We start from the raw sequence: 22,652 nt of genomic DNA on the forward strand, positions 1-22,652 counted from the left end.
TCCTTATTACATTTAGAAGCCACCTCAGGTCTTTTGGACATGATTTACAGATATCCTCAGGTACCAGGCACATATGTGGTACCTATACATGCATGTATATGAACAATTCTTTCAGGAAAAATACAAAAATCTTAAAAGAAAAGAACCCCTCTTATTATGGGAAGCAAATATTTGAATGGCTAGACATTATTGAATCGTATTCTTTCAATGCCCAAATTTTGTGAGATCTAGTGAGCACATGAATCAAGCTGCTAGGAATAGGTCCTGAGTAAATTACAAATGAGTAAATATTATATTACTCTAAGAAAATAACATACACAGCCATATCAATTCATTCTCTAGACAATTGAAACTAATATCAATTATCAGAAGCATTTGTATGTGTCACATTGCTATTTTTTCTTACAAAAATGCTATGAGTTGGCTACCATTAATATTCTTTCAACAATAATGTCCTACACCCAAATGCGTGGATTGACTTGATAGCCATGTAACCATAATATAACTATGCCTAGATATCAGGGATTTATAGAGTAGAATGCTTAACTAGTTGTCATGACAGAAACCCTCCTGCAGAGCTGGCTTCACAGAGGACTGGCATGTTTGAACGCTCTGATTAGTTTTTCCCATTAGAAGTCCTTTGAAGCGTTGTAACAGTAAGAATTTACATATTGAATCAGGACGTCATATTGAAAATTATAAGACTAACTTTGAGGTACACTTGATATCAAACAGATGGAAAAAGCTTTGCTAATGAGCATACGCTAAAGAACCTGCCTATTCTGAGGTAAAATTTTATGTATCTTTCCTGAATGTGACCCTACATTTAATTTTGACTCAATAGGAAGGCCAGGAAATCTAGGACTGAGTGTCAGAAGAAACTTTAGTCCTATTGTTTATAATTCATGAAAGTCCAAACTTTAACACAAATAAAATACAAACCTATTTTTTTGCTAAGACATATTGTAAGTCTCCATATGAAAACACGAGCTAAATTTAATAAAGAGCAAATGAAGACTGTGGTTTAGGTACAAAAATAATTACACAATCATTTAGACTTAAGTGTAAGAGTGATGGATGAAATGTGTTCTAGAGAATCACCCACAAGTCTAGCATTGCATGAAGGCTTTTTATAATGTCTAATGTAGTAACATGTAATGCATAGTCAGCAATATTTTCATGTTTTTTTGACAAGAAAAGTCAAACCTAAATTCAATATTTCTCTTTAAGGTATCATCAAAATTAGTATAGAAAGATGATGAAAAATGATAAAAAATCATTCTGAAGAGGACTTGGGTCAACATTTACAGTATTGAAAATAAGAAATAATAAACACCCTACTTCAGAAATATGCTTTCTTTGAAAGACAAAATTATGCAAGTGAAAGTTGTGGAATAATATTGACAATTGTCCAAAGTCTGCAGTCTTTCTGGAACATAAAATTATTTTAATTCATTTTATGAATTAAATTAAAAATACACTGAATATTTGGATTATAAATTTATAGGACTATGCTGAATGTTTTAGAAGGACATGAAACACATCTTCAAGAAATAGGAGATAACAGCATAGTAATGTGTAAGGCAGATTACAACCATCATTTTCATGAGGAAGGTGCATAATTAATGCTTAGAAAACAATATACTTTTCAAAGCCACAATAATTAGAAATATAGGAGGGTTTGATGTTTGAAAGTAGACAGTTCTTGCAGAAGATCAGTTCAGTTTCCAGCACCCAGATAGCTTGTAAGTTCCTATAATTTCAGCTCCAGTGTTTCCGAGGCTTCAACAATGCATAGTTCTCTTTAATTGAATAAGGTAGAATCTTCCTCTGGAATCTTCCTAATCTGATTTTTAGTGTAATGTTCTCTTGACTCCTACACACATTATTTCTCATTTTCATGTTAATACTTTTTCAATATACACCATTTGTAGTTCTTCCTTCTCCCCAAAATGTGAATATATATATATACATATATATATGTATCTTTATAATATATTATAGAGAAATATATATATGTATATTGATAAGCTATGTTCTGTTTTTCCCAGATATTTTATTTCTCTTATGAATTGAAGGTTAGCTGTTACCTCACTATAAAAAGTATTTCTTACTGTACATATTATTTACCTTCCTTTCAGTAATTCTGACAAAGCTCAAAATATTTATTACTAATATACTACTATAATAGTTGTTGTAGTACTCATATCATATCATAGTAACCTGTGATTTATGGTCTTTGATAGTGAAGGTGCCCTCTGAACACTAGAGTGAAAGGAAGAATTACACATCCAGAACTTTAAGTCAAAGACTATAAGTGATCAGGGTGAGTAAGACCCAGAGTAAGTTGAGATCAGGAAAAATGAGTGTCTTTTGTCGAATAATCAGTCAATAATTTCAAAAGAAACTTTCATTACAGCAAATAATGCATAAATTAGATGAAAAAGACTAGCCTTGAGGGGATGTGGTAATATCTTGGTGGTCTTAATAGAAGATCCACTCAGCCATGGGGCATGGCTAGTCTGAGGGCAATGCTCTAACTCTTACTGCTTCCACAAGGACTGAGACAGAGAAGGAAAATTCAGAGGAAATACTTACATTGAGAAGAGGGTTGTCTATGAATCATCAACATAAAATAACAACTTTGAGGAGAAACAGCTCATGTCAATGACAAGTATATCAAGCTATCCTAAAGGCTAAATCTAATATCATTCAAGAAGGTGGATATGCTGGGTTAAAAAGTACCTTCAACTGCAGGAGACTACCTATGATTTTCACTATAAAGAGAAGTCCATGCCTGAATTCAAAGCTCACAGAATAGACAAACTCTGTCAGAACTAATGTAGCTAGTGGCTTTATATGGAGTCCATGCTCTCTGCCCACCCCTAAAAGTTCTAGAGGCCTTAAGATTCATACTAAATCTACTCTGCCTGTGTGCTATAAATGGAATAACAAAGCAAATATGACAGCCCATCTGTTTAGAACACGGTTTTCTGAATATTTTAAGCCCTGTGTTGAATCATAGTGTTCAGTAAAGATATTTCTCCCAAAATATTATTTCTCATTGACAGTGCAATCCATCATAGAAAGGTGCTCACAGAGACACATGAGGAGATGAATGCTCTCCTGATGCTTGCTTACACAACACTCAAATTGCAGCATTTCTATGTTCAAGTCTTATTACTTAACAATACACTTGAAAAGCTAGTTCTTTTATAAATAGGAATCCCTTTGATGGATTCACTCATGGTAAATTAAAAGTCTTCTAGAAATGATTTATGTTTGTGCAAGTGTTTAAGGACATGGTTCATGAGGAGCGTTCACAAATCTCAATATCAACTAGTTTAAGGGTTCAATCTTGATACCGTGGAAACTCAAGAGTCAAAGACTTCAGTGGAAAAAGCTATAAAAATGTAGTAAAGAAATCAAAGCTGGAGATGTTATAAAGTACTATAATTGACGGCTCACGGACATATTTGTTGCATGAGTACTTCCTTTACCTCACTTTTTTACTTGTTATTAAAGAGAGGGTCTTACTCTAGAGCCTATGCTGGAATTACTACCATGGCAATGCTTTTGTGCTAACCTCCTGCTGAAAATACAGGCAGGAACTGACATGACCAGCAATGAGTTGCTTTTTATGGCTGGGCAAAGAAAGCAGTTTCTCGAAATGGCATATATTCCTGATTTAGATCCTATAAAATCTTGAAATGGCAGCAGATTATTTAGAATATCAGATGGATTTATTTTATGAAGCAGCCACAGGGATTGAGATGACTGACTGTATTTTGAAGGACATTTTATTGCAGTTTAAAATTCTAAGAGTCCTGTCTGAGCAATCATGAGGGAAAATAGGAGTCGATTGCTGTAATAAACGCCTTTGTTTTCTTATTGTAAGAAATTGCCAAAGCAAAATTAATTTTCAGCTCACATCACCTAGTCTCTCAGCAACAATCAGGCTAAATTAGGATCTTCCATGACTAAATCATTGCTACATGTTAAATGATCAGATATTCATTGGTGATTTAAGGGAACATTTTATTAAGATGCATTTGATAGGTTTTTTCCAGCCATATTGTTATTATAGACTTAATGCATTGTGGTTTAGTTGAAAGCATTGTTTAGCCTAATGTCACTAAGTAGAGCATCTGGGATTGCTTAGAACTTGCTGTGGAGCCAAAACTGACCTCTATCCCATGATCTTCTTGCTCTTACTTCTCAAGCACTGATCACAACATGCATTATCACCTTCTGCTTAACATAATTTTGATATTCACTGGTAATAAGTATATGTGAGTTTTCTTCTTTAAAATTTATTTATTTATTTTTATGCTCCATATTTATTCCCTTCCTGGTCCACCCCTGAGATTTCCACATCCCATACCTCCTCTCCATTCCCCACTTCATCCCCACTCCTCCACAAGAATGTCCCTACCTCACCTACCACACCAGACCTCTAAACTTCTGGGGCCTTCAGTCTTTTCAGGGTTAGATGCATCTTCTCTGACTGATCCCAGACCCAGGAGTCCTCTGCTGTGTATGTGTCGGGGGCTTCATCTCAGCTGGTGTATACTGCCTGATTGGTGATCTAGTGTCTAGTAGATCTCAGGGGTCCCGGTTAATTGAGACTGTTGGTCCTCCTACAGGGTTGCCCTCCTCCTTAGCTTCTTCCATCTTTTCCCTAATTAAACCACAGGGGTCAGCAGTCTGTTCTTTTGGTAGGTACATTGCGATATTAAGCTGTTTCCCCTAGTTTGTCAGTAATATTTCAATGTTAAAATATGCCTATATTTCTTTTTTGTGAAAATTTTCCATTCTTTTTGACTAAATGCTAGATTTTCTTGAGTACATACATAATAGATTGCTATGAATTTTCTATCTCTTGAAACAGCACAACTCATACTCCATGTCAGACACAAAGTTTTGTTGAGTGAAAGACATAAAACAATGCATGCTTGTTGTCAACCACATGCTTTGGTTTAACTACAGTTTATCTCATACATACTTCTTTCTTCTGTATGAGTTCTGATATACAGTGATTGTTTCTTTTTCCCAATTTGAAAAAAGTCTGTTTCTGCACAGTTTACATTATTATGACAGAGTATTGGAGCCTGAATAACTTACATAGCATAGAGATTTGGCTTAGGATTCTGGGATCTATGAAATCACATAATGGGATCATCATCTATGAGACTATCCATGTAGTATTGTAACATGTTTAAAGTGAAAACTATATTCAACAATAAAACAACTTCTGGGGGAATCACCATCCCTGAACTCAAGCAGTATTACAGAGCAACAGTCATAAAAATTATATGGTATTGGTACAGAAACAGGCAGGTAGACCAGTAGAACATATTTGAAGACACAGAAATGAACCCACACATCTATGGTCACTTAATTTTTGACAAAGGAGCCAAAACCATCCAATGGAAAAAAGACAGCATTTTCAGCAAATGGTGCTGGTTCAACCGGAGGTCAGCATGTAAAAGAATGCAGATCGATCCATTCTTATCACCCTGTACAAAGCTTAAGTCCAAGTGGATCAAGGACCTCCACATCAAACCAGATACACTCAAACTAATAGAAGAAAAAATGGGGAAGAATCTCAAACACATGGGCATTGGAGAAAATTTCCTGAACCAAACACCAATGGCTTATGCTCTAAGATCAAGAATTGACAAATGGGATCTCATAAAACTGCAGAGCTTCTGTAAGGCAAAGGGCACTGTTGTTAGGACAAAACGGCAACCAACATATTGGAAAAAGAGCCTTACCAATCCTCCATCTGATAGAGGGCTTATATCCAAAATATACAAAGAACTTAAGAAGTTAGATTCTAGAGAGCCAAATCACCTTATTAAAAATGGGGTACAGAGCTAAACAAAACATTTTCAGCTGAGGATTATCAAATGGCCAAAAAGCACCTAAAGAAATGTTGAACATCCTTAGTCATCAGGGAAATGCAAATCAAAACAACCCTGAGATTCCACCTCATACCAGTCAGAATGGCTACGATAAAAAACTCTGGTGACAGCAGATGCTGACGAGGATGTGAAGAAAGAACACTCCTCCATTGTTGGTGGGATTGTGAACTGGCACAACCATTCTGGAAATCAGTCTGGAGATTCCTCAGAAAATTGGACATGACACTACCTGAGGACCCAGCTATACCTCTCCTGCACATATACCTAAAAGATGCTCCAACATACAACAAAGACACATGCTCCACTATGTTTGTAGCAGCCTCATTTATAATAACCAGAAGCTGGAAAGAACCCAGATGCCCTTCAACAGAGGAATGGATACAGAAAATGTGGTACATCTACACAATGGAGTACTACTCAGCTATCAAAAACAATGACTTCATGAAATTCATAGGCAAATGGAATGAACTAGAAAATATCATCCTGAGTGGGGTTACTCAATCACAGAAAAACATACTTAGCATGCACTCATTGACAAGTGGATATTAGCCAAAAAGCTCAAATTATGTAAGATGCAATCTATAGACCACAGAAAGCTCAAGAAGGATGACCAAATGCAGATGTTCCTACTCCTTCTTAAAAGGGGGAAAATATCCATAGGAGGTGATATAGAAGCAAAGTTTAGAGCAGCAACTCAAGGAATGGTCATTCAGAGTCTGACACACATGTCGTCCATATATATACAGCCACCAAAACTAGACAAGATTGATGAAGCTAAAAAATGCATGCGGAAAGGGACTGGATATAGATCTTTCCTGAGAGACACATCTAAAACATGTCCAATACAGAGGTCAATGCTAGCAACAAACCAAGGAACTGAGAATAGGACCCCCTTGGGGGGAATTAGAGGAATTATTGACTGAGCTGAAGGAGCTTACAACCCCATAAATACAACAATGCCAACCAACCAGAGCTTCCAGGGGCTAAACCACTACCAAAAGACTATACATGGACTGACCCAGGGCTCCAACTGCATATGTGCATAGAATAGACTTTTTGGGGCACTAGTGGAAGGGAAAGCCCTTGGTCTTGCCAAGATTGGACCTCCAGTGCAGGGGAAAATAGGGGAGGGCAGTAAGGGGGATGTATAGGAGGAATACCTGTATGGGGGGGAGGAGGGGAGACAATGGGGGCTTATGGACAGGAAACTGTGAAGGGGAATAACCTTTGAAATGTAAGTAAAGAAATATATAATAAAAAATTTTAAAAATTAACAAAAGCGTAATAGAGTTTCCAGCAAAACTCAGGGAAGTGAGAAGTAATGTAGACTTTAAGGAATCAGTCCTTGTATTCTTAGCTATATTAAATTCATCAATTTTTTAAATGAAATTGCTTGTTTAGTGTGCTCCATTTCAAATTGTCATAATTGCACCCAACAGAAGTAACTTAAATTACTTTGGATATTAGTTTGTTGATATACAATGTGTCATCATGAGAAAAGCATTGAGGGAAAAGAACTAAAAAGACCATATGGAACACACAGTTGGCAAGCAGAAATATACAAATACTGGTGTTCCGCTATCAGTTTTGAACCCTAGCTTATTATACAGTGTTGCTTACATTTGTGTTGGTGTTCTCCCTGGGTTAATCTTTTTAGGAAACACACTCATAGACACACTCAAGAGTGTGCCTCACTGGCACCATCTTTTACTCCAATTGAGTTGACATTCAAAAGTTAGCATCATACTCATCATATAAGAAGCATTTGGAAAGATGGCTACTGCAAAGACGGAGAATGAAGTGGCTTCATGTGCTTTCATTGCAGGAATCTGTAATTACCCTTTATGGACAATACTTAACATGTGGTTAGGTTGAGTACTTACAAGAGAGAGTTTAGCAATGTTTTACTTGCTTAGTCATGAAATGGTGCTTTTAATTCATAAAGCACAAGGAAAGGCAATTGATATATTCTCCCTTTTATTTATTCTCTGATAAATGTACTAGTCATTAATATTGACAGTGTTGGCTGCAGACATTACTAGAATTCACATTGGAAGATGAGCAGTGACATTTACTTATTTTCTGAATGAGTATTACATCCTGCCATGAAGCAATTTCATATTTCAGGGCTGTTTATTACCATTCATATCTCCAGAACACTGAAGCTCATGTAGATCATTTAGAAATAGAATGATCAGGAGAAGAAAAGGTAGGTTTTTTTATAACTATGGAAAGGATGTATTTGAATGTTATTCATAATGCAGACAAATAACAAACACTGTGTCTCTTAGTGATAATAATGAAAAAGATCAATAAAATAAACTTGAGTCTTTAAAAAGCATGTACATAAACAATATATATATATATATGTGTGTGTGTGTGTGTGTGTGTGTATGTGTGTGTGTGTGTGTGTAAATATCTAGAGAAGTACTGCATATGCCCCTGTGAAGTTATCAGTCACTCAGCGTTTTACCAAAATATTTACATTGTACTTATGTACTGTGTAAATTCTATTAGTTAAGGTGTTTGTATTGTCAGAGAAAATATATTTTCCTTTCAGCATAATAACAAATATGTGACTCAAGAGCTTTTTGCAAGAGACCCTGTCTTGAATATATAAAACTACTAGGTATCCACCAGTGCAGAATCAATACTTGAGGCATATCTTGGACAATGGATTCTCAGCGTTAAAAAGAAAATCGATCAAAGACATAGATATTTCTCACACATATTACAAGCTATAAGCCAATCTGAAAGGTAGAATACTATATGATTTCAAATGTATGTCATTTAATATCCTTTCAACCTACTGATTGTTTAGCATAGCAATAAAATTTATACTATAGTAAATAATATAACAGTACTGTCAGACAATGGTGCAGGCATGTAATCCCAACACTTAGGCAAACAGCTACTAGTTTCTGGTCTACCTAGATTTTCCAGGCCAGCTAGAGTTATTACATGATAGACTCACTCCGAAAAATTAAAATCTGTGACAAAAAGTACTTTCTGTTTTGCTAATTTGAAACTTCTCCCCACCCTCACAAAAATCCATGACAAAATAGTACAGCAAAAGAAACACTAAAGAAAGTCATGTCTTGGCTAGCCAAGCATTTAGCAAACCCAACACAAGACCATGAGGAGATGTCAAGATGTTAGGATTCAACAGTGTGTTAATAGATGAATGCTGATTTGTCTGTATATTCTGCACTCTGCTGGAAGAGACAGGAGGAGGGGCTTCTGAAGACTGATGTCCAGTCTTTTTAGCTATTATAGGGAACACAGTTGGTTTTTCTTTGCTCTTCCTTTCCCTTCAGATCAGATAAAACCTTGGCATTGTCTAAGAGCATATTTGAGAATAGGGTATTTTTCTTTTTACCATTTTTTCTTTTAAAGTTTCTTATGATCTTCTTGTTGCTATGAACACAGTCAGGACATAGCAAATTGTCTTCCACTCCTGATTCTGGAAGAACACAGGCTAGTAAGAGGAAGAGAAATTTTATCCACTGGGGAGTTTCTCGAACCTAGGTGTTACCTGAAATTTCAGGTGAACTTTCCTATCTGCATGCCCTGCCTGCCATGGAAAACACACCATCTGAATCCAATGGTGTGTGGCAGAAAGTTCTCCACAGAAGGAAGGGGAGAGCGGTCCTCAGCCATAGGCTGAACAGCTCTCATACCATTTCTTTCCCAGGCTGCAAATGTGGACCTCTGAGGTGAAGTCACGATTTTCACTCTACCACTCTATTGCTTCCTATGTTCGCAACTTTTCTCATGCCTGAGACCTCTTAAGACTATCTTTGTGTTTCTTGGGAACCAGCTTCATTCTGGCCTCAAGAAGTAGGCTGGGATTATGACATCCTTGTTCAGAATATGAATGTCTTTCTTTTTTATTTTTAATTGCATTTTATTTATATTTTAAGTAGTATCTCATTTCCTGGTTTCTTAAGTCCCAAATAAACCTCAATTTTTTAACCACTGATACCCAAGTTACTGTAAGAATATGACTCCCGTAGAGTGTTCCAGGACGTATCATTAATTGGAGGAAGGGTGGCTGTCACTGAGGTTCCTGATATGGTGTTTCTTTTTTAAAAAAATTATTTATTTCATGTACATGAGTACACTGTTACTCTCTTCAGACACACCAGAAGTGGTCATCAGATCTCTTTATAGATGAGTTGCTGCGAATTGAACTCAGGACCTCTGGAAGAGCAGTCAGTGCTCTTAACCACTGAGCCATCTGTCCAGTCCAGTATGGCGCTTCTTGGGGGTTTAATTTTCTCAGAAATCCACATAGACGGGACTGGTGGTCTGTCATCTATAGTTCAAGAAGCATTTGATTCCATAAGATGTTCTGTGGTAGGCTCTTCGGTAAATGGCACTAGTGTTAAAACCACACTTTCATCATCAAATTCTTCAAATTGGTTCTTGTCGTAAGTCTCCTGGCCATAGTATGATGTTTTCATCCAGTCTTGGGAGAAGACAAAGGCAACAGTATTATGGATGTTGGCATCTCACTTGTTAGTCAAGATTTTTAACTCTAGGAAAGGCAGTAAGATGTTGTATTTGATATTTCAGGATTTCCTGCACTTTCTCCATTTCAAGAATGTACACAGTTTTAAAACTTCTTCAAGGCAGTGAATTTAGTTTAATTTTGTCTAAGTTATGCTTGATGATGATGATGATGATGATGATGATGATGATGATGATGATGATATTTTATTACTTAGGATAGCAATAGACCTATTCTTGGGAAGGTTAGCCAAACAGTCTACCCTTCAACTATATTGTAGTCTCTTCCTAACTTACCTTTTGTTTTATATAGTTTAGTCAGTAGAGATACAATAATTTACACACCTATTAGCCATAGGTTGTGGAAACTTGGGAGGGCCTCTGACTATGTGGATTATTTAGAATACTAGATATCTCTGATCCTGGTTGTGGGAGCTTGATATAACCCAGCAGATCATCTGATAGTTAATCATTTCCAGTTCTCAGATTTCTGAATGAAAGTTATGGATGTCCATCTTTCCATTGGAAAAACAGTCTTGTGCTCAGCATTCCTGGTTTTTCTGGAGATCTGCGGGCACAAGGACCTACATGATATGATCCCAATGTGTGTGTGTGTGTATGTGACTGGAGATTGGATGTATGGTGTCACATGTGTTTTGTAATCTAAGAGCTTTACTGCTGAGTTTCGGACTGAGACTTTTTGGGATTTATTTATTTATTTATTTATTTATTTATTTAGTCATTTTACCTGAAGCAGCCACATGCTAACTGATAAGGCTAGCCTCTAACTTAGAATCTTTTGGCTTAGCCTGTCACCTTGGTGTGCTCCTATGTATTCATAACAGTAAAAGTTCATTTTTAAAAAAAAACAAAATCCATACAGAAAAATTTGTACACAGAATTTTTGTCAGTATATGGTCATGTTATTTTCAGTTTTCCTTTTATTCTCCCAAGAGAGACCCTAAGAGTTGTGCACAGTGACATCAAATTTAGACATATTACTACCAGTTGGAATTTGATGCTTCTTTAATATAGTATTTAAGTGAAGGTGTGTTGTGTAAGAAACATGATGGTGGCTGATGAATGCTCCTCATGCAGTTCTTGGAAGATTATCTAAACTGTTCCCCCTGCCTGGGCACATGGCTCAGTGTGTGAAGTGCCTGCTCCATAAGCATGAGCCTCTAAATGTAGATCCCCAGAGAGAGTACAAAAACCAGGTGTGAAAACATGCGCCTGTAACAGAAGAACTGTGGTGCTGCAGGGTAAAGGACTGCTGCATCCCTAAAACCCATTTGACTCTCACACAATCAAAATAAATGAGTTTCTTTGAGTTCAGAAAAAGAAAAAAACAAAAAAACAAAACAAAAAAAACAAAAAAAAAAACTATCTCAAAAGTAAAAGTGGAGATCAGCAACATCAAAAGCATGTAAGATTCCTGATTGTATGGCCAGTGAGTGCAGAAATGGTTATAGCTAGGGATAATACAGATACAAGTCCAAAAAGTGGCTGAGAAGAAGGCTAGGAGACACACAATTCTTCCTAACCAGTTTGTAGCACTATGGATATGATTATCAAATAACCTAGGATATGTCAAATAATCAAATATAAAAAAAAATCAGTGTCTTTGAAATAAATTGATGGTTATTTAAACTACAAAAGATTTGTGCTTTTTGTTTTGTTTTGTTTGTTTGTTTGTTTGTTTTTTGTTTTGTTTTGTTTTTGGTCTGGTTTTATGTATCTGAGTTCACTATGTACATCAAGGGACATTGCAGAAGCCTGGCAAGGTGCTCTGTAAGTTGCTCTAAAGGTTCCAATTAACAACTTGAAGTCCCCCCACAAAAAAATAAAACCTCAAAATAGTTTTTTACCTACGTGTATCAGTTTTGGAGTGATTATTTTTATTGTAGTTTTGCCAGCTAGAAGAAGTTTCACAGATATCTAGGGGATCTAATTGTCTGGAACTATATCTAAATTGAACAAGTAGTACAAACATATAATGGCAAAGTTCTTCCCTCAAAGGCTTGCTCGTCCTAAGCAATTCTTTTCTTCTGAAAGTCTATATGTTGCCTTTATGATCAAAGACAAATCCATTGTACATTCCATTCAACAATGGAAAATCCACACCAAATTACTTCTTCAAACACAGTTATATTTGAAATATATTCCTTTTTTCATATATGGTTGGTTAGCTTTAGTACATTTCTCAGTTTGTATCTTAAGAATATGAAACACATATATATTACGGCAGGCAGGACATTCAGCATTAATTATTTTCCCTATTTTTTTTCAAATTAGTAACTTCCTTATTGTTGTAGTAAAATACCAAGACCAAAATCTCTTTCTGTGAATGAAAAACTTTATTTCAGCTTATGGATTCAATGGGTTAAAAATCTATAATGGTGGACGGGCAGAGGCAAGAAACTGAGAATTCTCATCTTCAACAGAGCATGCAGCAGAGAGAAAAATCTAGAAGAGGGGAGAGTCCACAAATTCTCAAAACTTTACTCCAACATGGTTGCACATAGTTTCTGTAGCTAGGTAGTAACACCAATACTTTCAAAAAAAGTTTCACTAACTGGTGTCCAAGTATTCTGACTTAGGTCTATGTGGAGCATCCCTCTTCATATATCATATTAATGGAGCCAAGCTTATGCATCTATTTTTCAATCATATGTCAGCAGATCCATAGATGCCTTCATATTTCTCTGTTCCTACTATTAAATCACTAAGTGCACAATATACAACTTTAGCCAATTTCAAGCTCCTTCAGATGAAATAGAATTCATTATTATCTTAAATTCATATATAATTCATTGCTATCCTAAATTGCTTTAAACAATTATTTTTCAAAAATAGGTAAATTTATTTATTTATTTATTTATTTATTTATTTATTTATTTATTTATTCACTTTACATCCCAATCTTCCCTCCACTCCTTCACATCCCCTCCCATTCCCACCCTTACAAGTCCCTCCTCCCATTACTTCCCCTTGTCAAGCTGAGAAGGGGAAATTCTTGCTTTCCCTGTCCTGGCACATTAGGACTAACAGCTCCCTCTCCCACTGAGGCCAAACCTGGCAATCCAGTTAGGTAAAGGAGATCTGTTCTCAGGCAACATAGACAGATACTGTCTCCACTCTAATTTTTAGGGGATCCAAATCAAGACCAAGCTGCACATCTGCTGCAAACGTATAAGGGGTCTAGGTCCAGCTCCTGGTATGCTTTTGGGTTGGACATTCAGTCTCTGTGAGCTCCCATCAGCCCATGTTAGTTGACTCTATAGGTTGTCTTGTGATGTCCTTGACCCTTCTGGCTAGCTGACTTCTATCCCCTACTCTTCACAGACTTCCAAAGAACTGAATGAAGTTTGTCCAGAGACAGTGAGGCTAGGTTCCTGTCTGGTTGTTCTTTGAGCAGTGGGTCTGGTGTAGGACAGGAACTATGGCCAAACAAAGATCAGGGATAATATTCACCTAGTACAGTGCAACTGTACATACTCCTTAAGTAAGATTATTTAATAAAGTATTAGACAAAAAATAAACATTCTAGTATTTACATTTCCTTGTGTAGCTATGTTTGTTTTTATAGATCACTTGTTCATGAGCATGTCCTTTCCTAATAACTTTTGCATTTTTGATTTTTATAAATTATTTATCTTGCATACATTGGTGTTATAAGGAGTGGATACTAATTTTATGTGTTCAAATAAAAGATTTTTGAAGAAATGTTATTAGATAAACTCTCAAATCTTTCAAGTTACAATAGCTAATTTATAACTATTATGGTTTGCATCAGAAACAAACATATCTTAGAAAGATATGATCTATTTTATTTATTTATAATGAATAAGAATTTAGCCAATTTATTTTTTATGGAACTATGATACTCAGATGAATTTATATATTTGGATAAAACAAATAACAGAAATATTTTGAAAAAAAAATTTTTTTTTGGTTCTTTTTTTCGGAGCTGGGGACCGAACCCAGGGCCTTGCGCTTCCTAGGCAAGCACTCTACCACTGAGCTAAATCCCCAGCCCGTTGAAAAAATTTTTAAGTTATCTGTGCTTTGGAGCAGACAGTCAGGTGATGGTATGATTAAAGAACTCAGAAGGGTGAGAAGAGAGCGAAAGAAAGAAAAAGAGATTAATCTGTTAAAATACAAGCTCAAAAATACTAAAAGAAAACACAGAAAATAATCTTAAGAAGATGATTAGCAAAGTTGGTTTTACTCTGCAAAAGCCCTATTCTGATCTGGGGGAAAATGAGCATTTGCATTTGGGAACATTCAGCTCAAATGCCATCCCTTATTTCATGAAACTATTTCTGTTCTCTCACATGTATCTCAGTTTTACAAAACTAAATGGGAATTTAAGACTAATTAGAAGTTAACTGTGATGACCAAGACCTGCAAACTAGTACCTGAGGTATAGTTCATAAGTTTTTACAAAAACAATTATTTATTTAGTTTCTCTTTGTGTGTGTATGTGTGTGTGTGTGTCTGTGTGTGTGTTGCTTATATAACAACGGATATTTTTGGACAACAAAAAGAAATTTTCAGAACTTGGTTCTTTTTCCAACATTGGGGACCTGGTGATAAAATTCAAGCTGTCATCTTCAGTGGCAAATATATATTTTTTTAGATTTTTTTCCATCTTTATTAAATTGGATATTTCTTATTTACATTTCAATTATTATTCCCTTTCCCGGTTTCCAGGCCAACATCCTCCTAACCCCTCCCCCTCACCTTCTGTATGGGTGTTCCCTTCCCCATCCTCCCCCTATTACCGCCCTCCCCACAACAATCACGTTCACTGGTCGTTCAGTCTTGGCAGGACCAAGGGCTTCCCCTTCAACTGGTGCCCTTACTAGGCTATTCATTGCTATCTATACAGTTAGAGCCCAGGGTCAGTCCATGTATAGTCTTTGGGTAGTGGCTTAGTCCCTGGAAGCTCTGGTTGATTGGCACTGTTGTTCATGTGAAGAGCCCCTTCAAGCTCTTTCAGTCCTTTCTCTCATTCCTTCAACGGGGTCCCGTTCTCAGTTCAGTGGTTTGCTGCTGGCATTCTCCTAGTATTTGCTCTATTCTGGTTTTGTCTCCCAGGAGAGATCTACATCCGGTTCCTGTCGGCCTGCACTTCTTTGCTTCATCAATCTTATCCAATTGGGTGGCTGTATATGTATGGGCCACATGTGGGGCAGGCTCTGAATAGGCGTTCCTTCAGCCTCTGTTCTAAATCTTTATATTCTGAGCCATCATGTCAGGCGTTGAATTTTAAATATATATTTTAAACTTGATGAAATGTGTGAATCTCTTGATAAAAGAGATGAGAAACAAACAATGGTACAGAAAAAGCCATGTAGGAACCAAGATAGTCACAGGAACATCATAACTGCTACTTACTTCTCCAGAACCTAGTGTCTAGATAGTCTCTCCTCTGTCTCTGTCTCTGTCTCTGTCTCTGTCTCTGTCTCTGTCTCTGTCTCTGTCTCTGTCTCTCTCTCTCTCTCTCTCTCTCTTTCTCTCTCCTGCTCTCCCTCCTCCCTCCCTTCCCTCTCCCCTTTCCTTTCTCATTCGCCTTTTCTCTCAATATCTTGTTTAGTTATTGAATTTAAGTATTGCCTCTATTTTATCCTCAGATCTCAGATATTCATGCACAAATGTGAGGCACTGGTAAATAGAAGTTCCATTGAATAAAATAGTTAGAGTGGTAGAATTATTTTAGAAACATAAGATTCCCTAGTGACGGTATGGTTTTATATTGGAATAATGTTAAGTCAAAAATTTTTTTAAAGTTTGACATATTTATTTTTCATTGGATCATTATATATGTTAATAACTATAGACCTAAAATATACCTAAAACTAATTATATATTTAGTAGAAGTCAAGAAGATACCTGGACTTTAGAAAGACCAGGGTTGCACAGCTCGACTATGTAAATCTATCCTCAAAGAGAAAACAATAATAGCAGCCACCACAATGAGTACACTTCCACCACCATCACAACAACAACACAACAAGAGCAAAACCAAAGAAATCGTAGAAAACTTTTAAGATCTAAAGCTGTTTTCCTAACATTTTTTTGTTTCTGTATTGATTTTGGATGCAATTGATATAATTCAGGAAAACTTTAGAGAATTTTCTTTGACTGTTGATATCGGCTATCATGTAAGATGTGGTAATTTATCCTCACACAATAATAGAAGTAATGAATCACTTCATTTTAGTCCCTCTGAGACTATAAATTGTTTTCTTAAAATAAAATCCCAGGGTTTATTTGTCCTTGTTGTTGTTGTTTATTTTAATACTTGCCTTTCTATTTGAAACAATAAGGATAAAATTTGGTGAACTTTTACCTCTTGTTACACAATAAAAAAGTGATGTTTCCTTTTTTACACTCCTTAGTTAGCTTTTGTAGTGTAGGTAGGTCAACAAGCATTAGTTCACAGTACTGTCATGTCAACATGAACAAGTATATTCAGAGAGACAATGATTAGTTTTTAAAAGATTGGTCTAGAGAGTTTTCACATTGGGTATATTAATTAGCACAACACTATTCAATCATGTAGGAAACATAATACTCTTAAGTATAATTGAAATTGTTTTGTTTCTTGTAATGAGATTCTCTCCATGTGAGTGGCATTGGTATGTATGACAAATGAAGATGAACTACACAGATGATCCTTACTAAATAATGTTGAGTTTTAATTTCAAACTTAGAATAATTGAACAGTGAAAAGTGCATCTTCTTAATTTTCCATATAATTAAAAATAAGAAGCTTTTAAATGAATTCTGGGTATTAGTTTACCATACTTCCAAGCATTAGTCATGGATCTGTCTGCTCAGGAAAAGTTTACAGTAAAGCAGTTACTGAAAAAGAACAAAACAAAAATAAAGGTACAAACATCAATTCCAAATTCCCATTCCACTGTCAGAATCGTGGGAATCTTACTGCTTCTGTAAGTTAGGAAAATCCAGGAGGCTCTGAAGTTCAGGAAACCATGTTTAGGAACAGCTCCTACTGCCTTCCCTCACACATTCTACATACAGTTCAGTGCAGTTCTCTAGGTAAACTTTTATTGCATTCAATTAATCAGCATTCATTATTTTCTATATATGTATGCAGCTCATGGCCCGGATTATCCCCAACATCCCATTAATTTCCTATTTTACTATTGCCCTATCCTGGTCTACTTCTATATCAACTCTACTTACTGCTACATTTTCATGTTTTGGCTAAATTTTCATTCTGTGGTGAGAGATTAGTGTGTAGTAGAGCTGAGACATTAGGACTGCAACCTAATGTCCTGGCCATTCACAAACTGGTGGTGACTTCAAGTCAACGTTGATATGAATAGAATAATGGCCATGAAAATAATAAAATTTTCGTTATCCATGAGACGGAACACAAAAGAAGAAGAAAAGATTGCTTTAGTCACCATTTTACGAGTTAACACTATTTACAACAGTTCTGTTCCAGGGATACATCAAGAAACACAGATTCCAAAATCGTTTGCTGCTCCTCAGTATACAACTTCTCACACAATTTCCATCTGGATAAAGTGGGGCACTGTGACACGCAGACTAAATCCCTACCTCCTGCTCAAAAGAAGTCCTGACTTCACCTTGGGTTCATTGTTGGTGCTGTGTGTCCTGTTTTTCTCACACAGTTCAACCATACGTTTTATAATATTTCAATGTTGGATGCTGTCAAATGGTTTTATTTTATTCATGTACTGTGTGTGTATTTTTTTAAATCACACAGTTTAAATACCACTTTTTTGATAATTGGTATTAGAAATTACAGTAATCAATTCTGAAAAGCTAATCTCATTGGCTTATCAGGTGCATATCACGCTCTGCTGTGTTACTTTTTTATTTAATTTGTTAGCATTTTCTTTAAGGAAACTTGCCTCAAAGCTTCTCAGTGATGATGGCTGTTTTCTTCTCAGTAGTGACTCACAGGAGCCTTAGGGAAGCCTGTGACTCAGAGTGCGCTTCCTCTGCCTCTGTCTCAGGAGCAATTACAGAGATTGGTAGCATCGGTGTGACGTATAGTCAAGCCCTGAAAGTGCTGGACCCCATTTCTACCTCTTAAGATTATTACTAATGCTCTAGTAATTCAATAGAAGCAGATATACACATTGCAGTTTCCAAGTGATAGCTTTAGCACATTTTGTCTTTTGCAGAAATGATCTATTTTATCTATGTTACCAGCTATCAAATCTGTAGCTGTGGGTCTGTGACTCTTATTGTTATTCCGTCAACATTTATTGGATTCAATGTTATACCCTTTTGCTTTAATATTAGTAATTTGTTTCTTCAGTCTTATGTTTTCTTAAGTTAATGGGTGGTTTTTGATGTTAAGGTTTTCTTTTTCTTAATATCTAACTGTTGATTTATTTGTATCTCATCTCAACAATTGTAAATTTTGTTTATTTCATTTTTTCTTTTTACTTTGAATTTATATTCTTCATATACTAATCTCAGGTGTAATTGATTTTAGGTCTTTCTTCTTTTCTAATATATCCTTTAAATGTGGTAAAAGTATATACTGCTATGTCTGCATCTCACAAATTGCAGAAGTTAAATTTTCTTTTCCACCAGTTTTAAATGGGGTTAATTTCCCTTGAGATTTCATTTTTGTCCCGTGTGTTTTATGTAAGCATGCAATTTAGTCTCCAAGTATTTAACAGTGTTCCAATTACCTTCTTATTAATTTTTAGCCTGGTTTCTTTGTGGACTCAGAATAGACATTACATGCTCTCTCTTGTTTTAAATTCATTAAGGTGCTTTTTTTTTTTTACCTATGATGTGTTTTATCTAATAAGTATTCCTTATGAACTTGAGAAGAAACTATATGTTTCTGCTATTGGCTATAGTAAGCTGCAATGTTAATTGTACTCATTTGAATACTTCTGAGGATTTCATTGTCCCTTTTGGCAAATCGAAATGTAAAAGTTTCGGTGGTTGTTCCACTTTGTGATATGCTTTTACAGTTGATTCCATTTTATTTTATTTTATAATAGTGGTTTCCAACTGTGTAGCAAGTGCGCCAAATGTGATGCATTAGACACACACACACACACACACACACACACACACACACAGAGAGAGAGAGAGAGAGAGAGAGAGAGAGAGAGAGAGAGAGAGAGAGAGAGAGAATGTTTTATTCATATTATTCTCAATCAAAAATAAGGATAAGCCCCAGTGGAAGGGGAAGCCCTGGGTCCTGCCAAGACTGAACCCCCAGTGAACGTGATTTTTGGGGGGAGGGCGGCAATGGGGGGGAAGAAGGGGGAGGGGAGCACCCATAGAAAAGGGGAGGGGAGGGGTTAGAGGGATGTTGGCCCTGAAACCGGGAAAGGCAATAACAATCAAGATGTAATAAGAGGGGCTGGGGATTTAGCTCAGTGGTAGAGCGCTTACCTAGGAAGCGCAAGGCCCTGGGTTCGGTCCCCAGCTCCGAAAAAAAGAACCAAAAAAAAAAGATGTAATAAGAAATATCCAATTTAATAAAGATGGAGAGAAAGGAAAGAATTAAAATAGAGAGAGAGAGAGAAAAAAATAAGGATCATAGGCCAGGAATGGTGGCACATACTTTTAAGCCCATCAATTGGGAGGCAAAGCCAGGTAGATCTCTAGGAGTTCAAGGCCACCCTGGTCTACACAGTGAGTTCAGGAAAGCCAGGATTAATTTCACAGAGAGACACTGTCTCAAAAAGCAGAATTTAATGGGAGTAGGAAAGGATGCAAGAATAGAACTCTTAGATGTATTTATAGTCTTTCATTAATGTGCTTGCTCTCATTATTCAGTCATGTATCTGGCCTGCATTAGTTTCATTTTGTTTGATAAAATTAGTTTCCAAACAATTTGGGGAAGGTAGGTCTAATGACCACAAATTCATTCAGCATTTTTTTGTTCTTGAGATGATCTTTTTACATTGTTTTTGCTTCAGTTTTGAAGATATTTCTTCTCTGCTGTAATTCTGCATCAATGTGGAAACTATTCCTCTCAACACTTGAAACATTTCACAGTGTATTTTGTTTATTTCTAAGAAACAAAGATAATAAGAAAACAAAACGTGAATTTTCTTATTTTCCTGACGAGGAGGCAAACTCTCCCTGTGTGGCTGTGAGGCTGTTGTTTCTAGATTGATTTCCCCATCTGTATTGAGATGGTCCAGAAGCACGTTGTCTGGAGGCATCCTGCTTGGCATTCCATGATTCTGCATGAATCTGTCTGAGCTCACATGAGTTTGGGAGACACTGTTAACCCTGCCTGCTTTGAATATTGTATAGGTACTTCATTCTTAATCATTTCTTACACATGCTACAACTTTAATTGTTGTTCATGGAAAATCATTCTTGTATTTTGATTTTTTTTCCTGTGTTTTTAGGTCTTAAATTTTTTATATTCAAAGCATCTGGCTCAGTTTTTCTGTATCCATTCACAATGCTGAATCCATTAGTAATCTTCCTATTAGAACATTTTGTCATATGCAGTTTCTTTTTTCTTTTTGTAACTTACAACCTCCATCTCTCACCTTAAATTTTCCATCTGCTTTTAACTTTCATGTTAACTTTACCATAAACAATTTCTTGTATATTAATATTTTCAGTTTGGCTATGATTCTTATATCCCTAGTTAGTGTTTCATCATTCCTATGTTCTGGTTTGCTTTAGTTAATTAAATTTAGTTTCTCCAAGTAAGCATTGTCAGTTTCCAAGGTAAGGTAGACATTGTTTATTGGGTGAAATGACATTTCACCCAATGTCAAAAGTAAACATTTATGAATATAGTGGTAAAGGTTAAGGAAGAAAATCTAATAGTCTATAATAAGATGCTAATCAATTACTCTTTTTTTTTTCGCTAAAACCACAGGTTTTTTACCCCCTCCACTTTATGTGCACCTGGGTAGACTAAATGCCAGAATCATCTAATTGTTTTTGATAGATAGATAGATTGCTTATGTGATAGATTATAATTACCTAGGCTCTTGTAAAATTGCTTTTCCTGTGGAAGGTCAGTTGTGGAGAGCAGAATGCCACACTGATTTCCTAACAGTTCCTTTTCCTCCTCTTATCCAGAAAAACATGGGCCTTCTGACACTCGGATGTGAAGATGCAGTACAGCATCTGGACATGACATCTTGTCTGCCACATCTTCCAAGTTAAGAATATGATAGTCTCACACTTGTTGCCAATCTGTGTGATGGCCACAGTGTGTCATCAGTTGAGATACATCTTCTACCCTAGTACTACCTATCCTGGGATTCTCTTTTGTGAGATTTTGTTGTGAAAAACTGGACTTTCCTGTTAGCTTTTCTTTTTTTTTTTTATTAACTTGAGTATTTCTTATATACATTTCAAGTGTTATTCTCTTCGTTAAGTAGAAGTTAGTAGTTCACCATCTGGCCTATTACTCTGATAGACCCAAGAGACATCGATTTTTCAGTTCATTCTTTTAATTTTGTTATGATAGCCTGACAACTTGTAAGTTCCTTACATACTAACCAAGAAACTACAAATTCGGTTTACCCTCGAAATAGAAGTATACTTAAAGAATACTGACAGCTTTTTTAGAAGAAAATCAAATCTTATTAATAGCATTCTATGCCTAGAGCCAAATTGATATTAATCAGTGTTTATAAAAGAGGTAAATCACATGAGTGATCTGTCAATGCTATTGTTAATGTTAGAATTTCAGTAGATTATCATTTCTCTGCATGATTGTAAGATAAACTTTAGCCCTTATACCAGATCTTTATGAAAGACAATCCAAGATACTTTTAACAAACTTTTGTCAATTCTTAAAAATATTTGTTATACTATTTTCCTTACTATTTTACTATCGAGGCTCAATACTCAGAATTTGCTGATGTTTTATACCTTTGTTCAAATTGCACAAATTTATTCTATATTAAAAGAAAACTACAAACAAATATTGGTTCCAAATATATTTGAAGAGGCACTGGCAGGACTTACATTGTACTATTTAATTTGTATGATAATTAACTGAGAAGGCAAGATGTAAAATAAGAATCTGTGAATATTTCAAGTGAACATATATTAATCTATTTTCTCTATGTATGAGCCAATGTTCAAAAAAACAATATTATGTATCTCATTAATAGTTTTCAAGGTTTTTTTAGATAACTCTTTTAGAGGTTTGGATAAATTTTATTAAACTTTTATGCCCTATACATT

The 22,652-nt window shown here is 35.8% G+C and overlaps 1 protein-coding gene and 1 pseudogene across 2 annotated transcripts in view; one reads left to right on the plus strand and one right to left on the minus strand.

Annotated features, from left to right (window-relative positions):
• Positions 1-22,652, plus strand: part of Ccser1 (coiled-coil serine-rich protein 1) — a 1,234,532-nt gene that overhangs the window by 1,155,374 nt on the left and 56,506 nt on the right.
• On the minus strand, positions 9,191-10,393 carry LOC134486691 (developmental pluripotency-associated protein 2-like; annotated as a pseudogene).

Source organism: Rattus norvegicus, chromosome 4 (assembly GCF_021556685.1).
Source record: "Rattus norvegicus strain SHRSP/BbbUtx chromosome 4, alternate assembly SHRSP_T2T, whole genome shotgun sequence".
Taxonomy (NCBI): Eukaryota; Metazoa; Chordata; class Mammalia; order Rodentia; family Muridae; genus Rattus; species Rattus norvegicus.